Source organism: Ursus americanus, chromosome 16 (genome assembly GCF_024610735.1).
Source record: "Ursus americanus isolate L20-20 chromosome 16, mUrsAme1.1.p, whole genome shotgun sequence".
Lineage (NCBI taxonomy): Eukaryota > Metazoa > Chordata > Mammalia > Carnivora > Ursidae > Ursus > Ursus americanus.
Window position 1 is genome coordinate 46,701,993 of NC_142142.1, and position 13,593 is coordinate 46,715,585.

Here is a 13,593-nt window from a genome sequence, read left to right on the forward strand (position 1 = left end):
AACAACATATTTACAAGATGGTCACACGGTGAAGTAAAGCTGGAACTTAAACTAATAAACAGTAGGCTCCTTGAGGGCAAAACCTATGTCATAGTTAACTGTGCCTTTCGGGGCCTAGGCATAGTGTATAGACTTTGAGTTTTATTCTGGGGGAGATGGAAGTCATCTGAAAACTCTGAGCAGAGGAGTATTGTGAATTTACCATATTCAAAGAGACTTATTCTGTCTTATGTGGAGGACAGCTGGTTAAGGGGGCAAGGATGAAGGCAGGGAGGCCCTTGGATGGTCATTGCAATAATAAAAAAGTGACATTATAGTCATTTGGTCTTGAGTAGCTGTGGTGGGAGGTGGTGAGAAATGATTGGATTCTGGATCTGATTTGAAGGTAGCATGACCGAATTTGCTGGTAGATTGTAGCATGGTGTGAGAAAAAGAGAAGAGTCAAGCCTGAGTCCAAGGATTTAGGACTGAGCAATGAGAAGAAAGATGTCACTTACTGAGATGAAGAAGACTGGGAACAAGAGGGAAAACTCTTGAGGAGAAGATCAAGGATACAATTTTATGTGACTTAAATTTGAGACTTCTATTGGATACCCAAGTGAACATGGAGAGTTAACAATTGGATTATTTGAATCTAGATTTCAGGAGAAATGTTGAAGCAGAAGATAGGAATTTGGCAATCACTGGCATATAGAAGGTATTCAGCGTCAAGGGACTAGAAGAGATAGCCAGAGAGTGAACGTAGAGCAAAGAAGATGAGGTCCCAAGTGTGAGCCCTAGAGCACTGCCATGTTCAGAGTTCAAGAGGACAAGAAGGAACCAGCAAAGGAGGACAGAAGGCAGGCTGCTAGGAAGGAGGAGAACTTGAGGAGAGATTGGTGTCTCGGAGTCAAGAACAGTAAAAAAGTAAAGATGTTTCAAGGAGAGGAAGTGGTCAACTGTGTCAAACGTGGCTAATAAGTCAAATAAGATGAGCGCTGAGAATTGATCTTCGGATTTGGCAAAGTGAAAGTTATCGATGACCCTGACAAAGACTGTGGTTCTGGAAACATTGGAACGGTGATCTGATTGGAATGTGTTCAAAAGAAAAGATGAAAAGAAACAGGGAGAGTGAGAACAGATCTCTCTTACAAGGGTTTTTGCTATAAAGGGGAGGAAAGTCATGGGGGCCGGGGAATGACCTGAAAGTGTAAGGTTTAAGCAGGGACCCTACATATGGCCCAGGGACTCCTAAATCAGATTGGATGCTGGCTATAGGTCTGGAGCAGGGTCTTGGAAGGCCCTGCTGATCCAGACTTAACCTTTGGTTGCTGGATTATGGAAGGGAGAGGGGATACTTGGGAAGCTCAGGGTAGTGGGTACTTCCCAACAGGTCCAGAAGTATCTCAATACTGTAACACTCAGCATGGTAGTACCAGCGTATTTTAGCTGAACACCAGCCTGGATCCATAAAGAGGTTTCTTTCTTTGTTATCTTCCTTTCTTAAGAAGAGGATATTGCAGCATACTTTCATGATAATGAAATGACCAGAAGGGAGGGGAGATTTGAAAAATCAATGATGTGAGAGACCAAGGTGACAATTATAGGAGATCCTTGAGTTGGTGAGTGGGAATGGGGTTAGCACATAAATAAAGGAGTTGGTTTTGATGGAAACACAACTTTTTGTTGTTGTTGTTCCTTGTAGCAGGAAGGAACACAGAGGAGAGGGGTGCAGACACGGGTGAGCTGCTAAGTGGTGGTAGAGGGCATGTGAAATTTCTTTACTGATTGCTCCTAGTTTGTCTGTGAAAGAGAGGAAATTTATTAACACCACAAATCCTTGCTTTCCTTAAGATCACTATGCATCTGCATTTTTTCTGAGATTTATATAGAATTCTGGAGGAAAGCGGGTCACTCCTCCAACTTTTGATTCGGTGTCTGTGTCTCCTGCCAGGAGACCTCCAACTGTGGGATTTTGATCCCACCTCATTCCATGAATGATGATTGGAGCCCCACTTCCTTTAGAGACAGTTTGTAGAGTGTGATGACCCCTGGCCCTCTCGTGCCCTGCTTTGCTGTGGAGTGGCCCAGAAACAAAACGTTTCTTGCCTGGCACAGTGAGGCATCCGGGGCCGCTACAGAACCTGACTCAGAGTAGGTGTTCAATAAATATGTGTTGGATGACTACAGGAAGGGAGGGAGGGCAGGAGGGAGGGAGGAAAGAAAATTCAATCTGCATCTAGAAGGAACACCACTAATCTAGCCTAGTTGCATTATGTTTCTGCTCAGGAGATTTACATCTTGTTTATAACTAATTCCTCTGTTGCACGTTTGGCATTCTGAGATTTTTGCCAAGACTCAGGAATTCATCCAAAATGGCTGAAGGATGACAGTGTTTGATTGCTTGCCTCTCTCTCTACCTCCGAAGTTAATATGATGCTATCTGAGTGCAAAGGCACAGACAGGGAGGAATTTAATGCAAATTTAGCCAGGAGTCTAGTGCCACTTCACAAAATATTGATTAGGTGTCTGATTTGCTCTCCCCTGACAATGGGCCATAGGAATAGACCAATGAGGTGGGCTCAACCCCAGCTCGTCATGGTCATTCGATAAAGCCAGGCAACCAATGAGGAACAGCTACCTTTTGATTGGGCGAGAGGCCAGCGAGGGGGGAAACCATCTTAGCAACAGCAGAAAATATTGCACACGCCCTTGCACACACGCACAAACACAGACATCATGCTTTACCACCCTGCTGCAGTGAACAGTCGCCGACTGAGTCTCTTAAGGCTTTTGTTTAACCACACTCCCGCTTCCAAAGGACCAGTTTCTGTTCACAGATCACACTGCTTACCTGGTCAGTCAGCCCATAATCCCTTTTTAATGGAACGAAGGAAAAACACCCCTTTCTGTGCCCCCTCCAACACACATCTTATTAAGGGCGAACTTTGTCCTGCAGGTGGACGGCCCAGGCTTTGTTCTGAAACGTACCGTCCCGATCCCTTTCAGGGAGCCGGCCCACCTCCGTCCTTTCCCCGACCCAACATGCAGATGGGGGCAGGAGGTGTGGAGGGCAGGGCGGGCCCACTGCTGGACGGTTGTTTCTCCTGCTCCCTGTAAGACTGCATGCAGGAGAGCTTGCCCGGGGCCAGCGCAGGCTCCAGAGTCCATGTGATTCTCCTTACTTACAGACTTCCCCTTTCATTGTTTGTGGCCTTCACATTCAGGGCCCAGAAAAGCATGCCTGTGTTCAGTGTGACATTTGGCAACGTCTTTCTTAGCCCCTGGGTTCCAAACATTTAGCACTCTCATTTGAAAGGCTCCCCTCCTCTGGTCTCTACTGTGTTTTTGTTGTTTCCCCGAGCAGCTGCCCTTATTCCCCAGGTGCCAGGGCATGGGGGGCTGCCTGCCAATCCCTGGTTTCCCCAAATGAGGAGCTGCCATGGCCTCTTTGCCTCATTTTTCTCCTCGCCCACCCCACAGCCTGGCTCTGATGGCAGCTGGCGATGGCAGGTAACAGGGAGGGCGCGTTGAGGCTCAATATCGTTCTTTCCTCCACGAGCTTTGCTTTCTCTGCTCTCTCAGCTCCTTTCAGCATGAATCTTTGATCCAAGAGCATCTGTCCATGATTATCCAGTCCTGCTGGTGGCTCTTTCTCCCGTTCCCTGCTGACAGTTACAATTCTTTCTGGGTAGGAAAGCCCACCCATTAGGACAACCTTCACTCTCTGAGGCCTGTGGCTGGTCTTTTATTTCTAGAGAAGATGAAGCTGAGATGGTGTCAGAGGACTTTCCCAGCCCAAGAAGGATGCTTGTCTAGGAAATGGTAGCCACCTGTTTTCCACCTTCCTAACCTACACAACAAAGGGAGATGGCACGAGTTGGAAGCCAGAGGGGATGAAGACAGGCACGAAGCAGGAGTTTCTGAATATTAGGGTTAGTAGAACCTGGAATGTATACTAAGCGAGGTTTTGGAATTACTTTCTGAGTTGGGTACAGTAACCATCTTCCAGAGTTTTGTGAAGGTGTATTCTCTTCTCTCCCAGAGACAGTGGCATGGACATGATGCCCTACAGGGCAGCATGGTATGGACTTTGAAGTCAGATGGGTCTAGATTCAAGTTGCAACTCTGTGGCTGTCGAGCAATATGGTGGTAGCAAATTTCTAAGCTTCTCTGGGCGTTTAAAAAAAATCTATAAAATGAAAGCACAATAACCACCATACAGGTTTAAATAAAATCATATATGTACGCTGCCTGGCTTAGTGCTTACCATGTAATGAGGATCCAAAAATGGCAAGTCTTCCTTTTAATTCTAGAACTCTCAGAGCTTCATGCCATCGATACACTTGTGGATACAGTATCGTTCATCGATTTTTAAAAAGTGAGCATCTACTTAGAGCTTAGCACTGTGAGGTCTACACGTGGTTTCTGCCCATGACAATTTACACTGGCGGCTGGGAAAGAAGCCAGACAAGTTACGTAACAGGGAACAGCTGAGGCAAGGCAAAGTGAAGGCCAGTTTTACACACCCAATAAGTATAAAGGCAGCAGGACAGCCTTGGGTTTAGAATCCCCTAAGAAAACATGACGGGAAGGTGGGGACTTCATTAGAACCTTAAAGAATGGCTACAATTTGGGTAAGTCTAAGGGGTGCAGGTAGACAGAGGAAGCATCTGTAGAGGTTGAGGTAACAGCATTGGCAAACCCTCAGGAGAAGCACCGAGTGTGAAGGTTGAAACAGGAAGAGGGGAGTGGGTGGCAGGAAAGAGGAGCGGTCTGAAGGATGCTGGTAAGGGGCTCAGGCCCTGGAATGAGGCCTACCTTGGTTTCGGTTCAGGAACTGCCACTTACGTGCTTGTGACTCAGTTTCCTCAGCTGTAAAATGGGCATCATGATAGGATTAAATGGTGCTGGAAGTGGATAAAATGCTTGGGGTATGTCTGACTACAGAAATCATGCTCTAACCAACACACGCAGCCTTTGTAACAGGACCGCCAATCAATGTGAGACATGAATAGATAAGAGGTAACAGCAAATGACGGCTGGACAGATTTTCCTGGGCTGCTGTGGAACTCCGTGACAATGACCTCTCGCGTCCTCCCAGACAGCAGCTGATACCCACTTCTCCCTCTGTGGGTGGTGATTCAGCACTTAAGCATTTTCCCTTCTATCTCCCCATTTGCATGCTCAGATTAGACATGGATTTGGTTAGACCTGCATCTGTGGAGATGGCCAACCAATAATAGAAGCCCCATAGGGACTAATGCCGTCTGGTTTCAGGAGTGGGTCTAGCAAGTGAGGTCTAGGTCAGGAAGCTATTAGCTGCAGAGTCAGGGAATATATTCAGCTGTCATCACTTTGTAATTAAAAATAGCCTGGTGGCACTTGCATTCCACCACTGTGTTGTAGGGAGCAGAGCCCCACCCTCTCCCTTACAGTGGGTCCTCCCACAAAACAGGACATGTGTCTTCTCTGTGGTCCCAGGTCTCCAGGGCTTGTCCAGAGGCCACAAGAAACCTAAAGACCGCTTTAGGAGGGAGCAGACACAATGCGTACATAACCTTTTCCCAACTCTACCCTTACTAATGGTAGGTTGGTGAGACGATTTACACCATGGAAATCTGCAAATGCTAGAAATCAGGGTTTCTTCCTTGATGGGGAATGGCATGCCAACCACTGACCATCACAGCACTGGAAGAGGTGAGGTAGACCCCCAGCTGCTGCTTCCGGGGAAGACTCTTGCGAAGTAGGATTTTTTGACACTCCAGGTTTTGTCTCCATTTTCCATCACGTTAAATCCACTTCCCCCATTACTTATATAGAAAAGAACCTTGAGAACCAATATGCCTTCACTTTAAAAGCCCACTCTGTTAGACCAGAGTTCAAATCTCTGCTCCTGAATTACCTGTCATGTGGCCTTGACCTTGTCTACTTTGTGAAGCATTGGTTTTCACATCTGTAAAATGGGGCCAAGAATGGTGTCAACTAGTTAAGGCCACTGGGATCATCAATAAAATCTTTCATATGAAGGATTTAGTACCATCCTGGCATGAAACAATCATGAGGCTACTTTATTAGTCTCAGACATTATCATTCTGGTTGGGGGACACAACAAACAAACTGAGCGGGTATAGACTAACCAGGTGTTATCGGGCTTGCCATATATGTAGAAGTCTAATAAGGATGATATTTGACACAGTTCTCTGAACCATTAACAGTGAAGTGTACCAACTGGGTGCCACAGCACTTAATTAAAATGTTTAATTTATTACTCTGGACTTTTTTGCATTTAAAGATATTTGTGCAAAACAACATGCAACACAGTCCCCACTCTCTTAAATTGGCATAATGCACAAATTATATATTCAGCATCTTATAGCAATATGCAAATAAAACATCTACATATTTGCAGCTTCATCAACACAAAACATTGCTTCTGTGCCTGTTTTCCATAGGCACACCAGAACAAAATGATTCTTCACAAATATGGTCAGTTTATACTCTTGGACAATCCAATTTATACCCTTTTGGAGTTTATGGTAGAAAAGAGAACACTGAGATCCTTCTCATAGGTAGACAGATAGATGAGAGAAAAAGACAGAGAGTGCTGTGAAGGCAAAATAAAAGTTTTTGTACCAAGAGCTAGTTCGTTGAAATCTGAAGTTGTTTACCTGTGTGGTGAGTTAGATGAAATTCATTTTAGATGAATGTGGGTTAACCTCGTCGGAATCTTGTACATGAGCCAATAGACTTTGATTAAATCTAGTTGCTTATGGTGACTGATTTTAAATTGGTTTTCTTTGCAGTGCAATTTGCTTTTTCAAAGTTAGCCAGACTAAAGAGGGGGGTGGGTAATAGAGCAGAGACCAGGGGCAAAAGTCACCCAACATTTACTCGCCTATTTACTCTAAGAACTGCCCCCTGGTTGTGCTGGTTCCAGTGGTAGCTGTAGAATCAATGGTTCTCTGCAAGGCTTCTCTGTGTGGCGAGTCTGTATACTTTGCAGAGAAGTAGCCCAGCCAACCTGCAGGAGAATCATCCCGAGTGCTTATAAAAATGAGGATTTCTAGGCCAAAGTCCAGTCCTGTAAATCATGCGGATGGGACCTAGGAAGTTTGTCATCTCTCATGAGTCTCAGATGGTGGCTCTTCACACCAAACCACTGCTCGAGGTGCTACCGTCTTGACATACTTCATATCCTAGGCTTCCTTATTCCCTCTACTGCTGCTGCCTGGTTACTACAGTAGTAGTTGTTCTCTTGACTATAATAAATATAAACTGAATAAAATTCCGATCTTAGAGTGCCACATCCTTCATAACATCCTCCGGTAGGATATTTTCTGGAGGATAACATAGTCTCTTTTCTAAGACAGATAAGACTCTTCCCAGCCTTGTCTCCTGCCACACCCACTCAGCAGTCGCTTGCACACTGCAGCCACATGGATGGCTCTCCCAGTTCCCTGAGCACGCGTGGCTGTGTCACAGCCCCGGGCCTCTCCTCCCGTTCTAGCATCTTGCCAGAATGACGTCCCCTCCATCCACTCCTGGCTCTCTGGCAGAGAACTACTCATCTTTAACAGAATAGCTGAAGAATTACCTCTTCCATGATGACTTACCGAAACTTCTTCCTGTTTTGGTGCCACCTGCCACCTCCCGCTGGTCTGTATTTGCTTTGATGACAGCACCTGTAACACTCCACTGCAGTATTTGGTTTTGTGTTTGTTTGTTTGTTTGTTTTTGTTTTAAAAGACTTTATTTATTTATTTATTTATTTATTTATTTATTTATTTGAGAGAGAGAGAGTGCAGGCAAGAGAGAGAACAGGAGCGGGGGTGGGGGACAAAGGGAGAGGGGTGAGCTGACTCCCTGCTGAGCAGGGAGCCTGACAGGAGGCTCAATCCCAGGACCCCAGGATCATGACCTGAGATGCCAAAGGCAGATGCTTAACCGACTGAGCCACCCAGGCGCCCTCCACTGCAGTATTGATTGACATGTCTGTCACTCCCTTGAAGGCACAGCCCGTGTCCTACTACTCTTGGTATCTGAAGGAACGTATTAATGTTTTTCAGAGTAAATTAATGAACCCATGAACTGTACCAAAGGGAGCCTCAGTAGATTCCCAAACTAAACTTGCAGCCCAAGAGTTGGCTATGTCAACTTTCTTTTAGTGATGTAGATCTTACCAAGAGTTTTGAAGATCACGAGAAACGGGAAACAACTTGGAGTTTCCCATATGTGAGCAGGCTCAATCCAGTTTAACTAATAAACACTAAAACCGGATGGAGCCCACAAAATGCTCCTTCCCTGTGGGACGGGGAGATGAAAAAGGGAGAATGAGGTAAATTAAACCAATGTATTTGTTACATAAATCTCAGGGTAAATTTGGGTAAATGAGCAATCTCTGTGGCAAATGTAACTTATCTTTCTGGAGAGTTATTTGATTTAATTGGTTGATTTAATTTCCTAGCAAATGAAATCTGAAAATACTATCCCTGAGAATACTTGCTTGCTACAAATCCCTTCTCTTATCTAAACCGCCTTTATTTCAATTAATTTCCCATCATTCCTTCTCTCTGTCTACAGTGCGATTTGGGTATTTCCCAGTTTTCTTTCAAGGTGACAGTTCAAAGAATGAACATAAAAGTTGAAGACCTGCCATTCCACCATCTAAGGCAATTTCAGAATCAGTGGCCGTCCTCATGGGTTGTGGGTGGGAATGTGAAATGAAACAGCCACTTTGGAAAACAGTGTGGTGTTTCTTAATATGTAATATGAAAACTTAGTATATGATTTTAGTCACTTTCACACCTAGGAATTTACCCAAGAGAAAGGGATATCCATGTCCACATAACGACTTACGCATGAATGTTCACAGCAGCATTATTCAGAAGAGCCAAACAATGGAAACCACCCAAAGTCCCATGAATCAGTGAATGAATAGGCAAAATGGGGGTGTATCCGTACAATAAGATCCTATTCAACAATACAGAGAAATGGAATATTGGTGCATGCTACAACACAGACGAACCTCAGGAACATGCTCAGTGAAAGAAGGCAGACGCTAAAGTACCCATATTGCATGACTCCATTTCTATGAAATATCTAGAGAAGGTAAATTTATAGATATAAGAAGGCAGAGTAACAGTTGCCTGGGTTTGACGGTGGGGGTAGGAGCCGACACTGAATATAGACAGGCTTGAGGGGATCTGGGGAAGTGAGTGAAATATTTGAAGATTGGATTGGGGTGAGCGTTGCCCAGTTCTGTACATTTACAAATTACTGATTGTACAGTTATAATCGGTGAGTGCTATGACATGTAAATTATACCTCAACAGACCTATAAAAATGGTTGAAATTGGCATCCTGTTACCTTCATACTTTTATTTTAGTGATGTTACAGTTTTATAAATCTTTCCCAGGTAGTTTTTTTTTAAGTGTTTAATCACAGAATCTAGATTTTAAGTTGGTTTCTTTCCTCTTCCACGAACCCCTGAGACCCTTCACCTTTATACCAGTGGAGACATATTCAGACTGTAAAAACTTTTTTTCTCCTTCAAACTAATTAAGCTCTGGTGACATCAGCTGTATTTGCAGTGCACCTGATTAAGGCCATGATACTAATTAAATTCCTGAATGATTAGAAATGCAAATTACCAGACTTGGTTCAGCAACAGGCATTACTGCCGGGCTCCAGAAGGGTGGAGGCAATAGCCCAGCTCATCTCAGGTAAGGGAATGCTTTTGAGTCTAACCTGAGTCTAATGGGAAAATAATAGAAACTAGGAATGGCTAGGACTTTCCCATTTCATCTGGGGCAGTACGTTACTGGTAGAGGCTGCATGTTTCTAGGTGACTCATAACCGTGTGAGCGCATTGAGAAGTACCATGGTGGGATGGAAGGACCCCCAAGTTTTCGAGTTATGTGGAACGGAGTTCAAATCCTGCCTCTGACACTGGCCAGTGATATGATCTTTGGCTAACTATCTAATTTCTCTGAGCCTGTATATCTTCATCTGTAATAGGGGATTCAATTATCTCAGAGGATTTGAGGACTAATTCAATAAGATCACTTATGTCTCAGGGCCTCGCATACAAGAGGCATATAATAAGTGGAATCTGTTCATGGGATAGCTTAGATAAACTGAGGAGTCTTGACTCTTCATTTATTTGACAAATACTGAGTGCCGACCATTCATTTACCCCTTCAACTTAGCAAGTATTTACTATATTCAACTTACTATATTCCCGATAATATTCTTGGAGTGCAGGATACATCAGTGAATTTAAAAAGACAAAAGTTCATGCCATAGCAAAGTCAACTTAGAGAATATCTATACACATAATAAATAACTAGATTCTATGGTAAGCTACAAAGAGGTATGTCGTATGGAAAAAACCAAAGTACGGGATAAGGGGGATCTAGAGTGATGGAGGTTGGGGAGAAGATGGATTACAATTTAAGGTGGCGAGGGAAGGGCTCACTGTGTAGGTAAAGAATGAGCAGAGCCTCAGAGGAGATGTGGGGAGCTAGCATTGAGCTGCAGATATCCAGGGAAGAACCTGGTAGGCCCGGTAAACAGCCGGTACAAAGGTCCCAGGGGGGAACATACCAGACACCTTCAAGAAGTACCAAGGAGGCCAGTTACATGGCAGACACTAGCTGTACGACGGTAAATGGAGCAGTCAGAACCGAGGTCAAATTCTGCCTCTGCCACTTACCAGCTCTGTGATCTTTGGCTCATTGTTTAATGTCTCTGAGCTTATATCTCTCCATTTATAACATGAGATTTGAGTATCTATTTCAAGGGATTATCTGTCCCAAAGTATTAAAACAGTTTATCGCAGTCGTCTCTGAAGCTCGAGTTTGTAGATGGTGCTTTAGCAGAATAGGAACTACTGTTGGATTTCTGTCTAGTTCTGATCCATATAGTTACATAGGGCCGTCCTCCTGCACGGAGCCTGTTCCAGAGCTCCAGCGTGGTGGGAGGGGTAGCAAGGAGGTGGGCCTGGCTGGGATAGAAGGCCTGTTGGGAGACAAAAAGGGATGAGAGAGATAAGCCTTAATTCATTCACTCAGCCAATAGATACTGAGTTTCTGCTGTGTTGCAGGCACTTACCTCATGGAGAAGAGTCATGGGGAATGTGTTAAGGAGTTTTAAATACTGGGATGGCCATACATTTTATATATATGCAAATATGTGTCTGTGTTTGCACGTATGCGTGTAGTTTATCTTAGAATCAACTGTGCACCAAAGGTGATTCACGTGTTTCTGGAACATTCATCAGAGACTTCTGCTGAATAATCGGTTGGAGGTCAAGAGAACAAAGAAGGGACATGGTGGCTCCTTCAATGTCCGTCCTCTTGAACTTGTCTCTCGTTGTCTCTGGCTGCCTATGAATGGTGTCACAAAAAGAATACTGGTTTCAGAGTCAGAAGATGTCGCTTCGACAGCTGTCCCTTTACTTTGTAGCTGTGTCTTGGGCTTGTCATTTTAACTCCTCTGAGCTTTATTTTCTCATTTATATAATGGAAATAAAACCTCTGTGTCACCTGCCACCCAAATGCCAAAGGCCCAATAAGGAAATGGATTTGCACAGGCAAGGTACAGGTCTTCGCTAAAGGAAGAGGCTGATGGGAACTGGGGAATGGTCAGTCACCTGTTGTGGCAAAGAATGGTTTTGGCATTTCTCCACAGAGTAGACCTTTGGTGCTAATTTACGCACATCAGTGAATTTTGTGCTGCTGGGGGCTCCGACAGGACTCCCTGGAGGGTAAGCCATCCCTGACAGAACCAAGAAAACCACACGGCTCAATGCTGTGATCCTTCCAGGGTGGGGCTGAAGGAGACAGGCTCTTGAGGGGCACAGGCTTGGCTGAAAGTTTCAAAGTCGTCTGCCTGAGGACGCCCTACAGAGGCCTAGGAAGTTGGATGAATAGAGAAAAACCTTTTTTTCCCCCTAAAACCTGTTAGGTTCATTTTCAACCCAGCTTTCCAGTCCTCTGGGTTTTATATCCTGGGCATATAGGAATATCGTCACTCGCGGTGACTGGTGGTGTTGGGCCCTTCTTTCCAAGCTCTGAAACCATCTGGGGTGGCTGAGAGTGAGAAGGGGAAAGTGGCATACTTTTCAGTAGGAGAAAAACACTTTCAAGAGTCAAACTTAAGGCAAGTTCTTGGAGAAAAGAGAATGATTTGGGAGAAAGGCGGCCAGACGCTCTGTAGAGTCATGTGTCTGATTGTAGCATGCATTGAGCGCGGGCAGGAGAGAACCACTGAATCTGAAGAATCATTGAGCCCTCATCGTGGATGGGACTCCGGTAAACCATAGATTCCCTTGCCTGTCTGGTGCCACTCTCCACACCACAAGCCGCTCCTCAGTGGGACCAGGGGTTTTACATGTTTCTCTGTCTCTGGCGCTCACACCTGGGCTGGGTCTCCACAGTGGCTCCAGATATGTTCTTGAATAGAATGGTGACACTGGCCCTCTACACACACCACGGCTGGCTAGGGAAGGAGGGCAGTCCCTGAGTCTTCTGTGGGCAATATACCTCAGTGTTCCATAATCCTTGATATGGAGGGAAGATTTTCATTTAATCAAGAGATAAAAAGATTCCCCTTCTTTGATATCCATTCATTTGGAGTGTGCTTGCACCAACAGTGGGCTAGACATGGACCAGAGGGCAGAGCTTCCCAGGAGCGCTATGACAGGCCTGGGGTGGCTGGAGTAATTTACAGGTGTTTCCTGAGGTATGGATGGTTGTAAGTTTCTTATCGTGGTAAAATATGAAAAAGCAATTTTGATAACATTTAGACATTTTCAATTCTATTTGAATATTCATTGTATGGCTTCGTGCATAATCTCCTTGTCTTCTCTGATGACTTCCTGAGTGCCTGGAAGTCTTCAAACAGTCTCCACCACCAGAGTGTTCTGGGACAGCTACAAACAATTCAGATTCCCCCTGATTTATCTGTTAAAATGTACTGGCATCTGAAAACAAAACAAAATGAAACAAAGCAAAAAACGGTCCTGGTCTTAGGTCAGTTATGCTTTAGTCATGATTTGTCATTAGTGATGTTCATTGCTTGGCCTGCAGTGTAAAATGTTAGGGTTTTTTTGTTTGTTTGTTTGTTTTCTGATTGAATTTGCCCTTATATTTTCTATTTTTTCTAATATCATAGGAAGCATATATGATTTTAATCTTTACATCTTAAAAATCAGGTATCAGGTGTTCCTAAATAGAAAATGATTTATTTTACTGTAAGCTGTTTTAAAAAGTCCCAGTTTAATAGCTTCCATAACATTTTATCACTGTAGAAGTCATTAATAAAATTTAATTAATTTGTATCACTAAGTCTCAAATAGAATCTCTTCCCAACTTACCCCAGTTACACAACTGTCATAATTTACTGTGTGTGCCGTGACGTGAAAAAGGTAGGGAACGCAAGTGTAAGTGATCCTTGTTGCGATTTTTCATCCAGTCTTTCGGACTGGATAGAAGCGGGAAGAAAGTTAATCTTGGATGAAAAGGATTTGGTAGAAGAATCCAAGATGTTGTTATTTTCGCTTTCAAAGTTCCATTTGCTACGCTAGTGAAATAAAGAGGGTGAGTTAA

General features: G+C 44.2%; 1 protein-coding gene across 22 annotated transcripts in view; it reads left to right on the forward strand.

Moving 5' to 3' along the window:
* LOC123792676 (uncharacterized) overlaps positions 1–13,593 on the forward strand; it is a 205,638-nt gene that overhangs the window by 71,505 nt on the left and 120,540 nt on the right. The gene's annotated exons all lie outside the window — the stretch shown is intronic.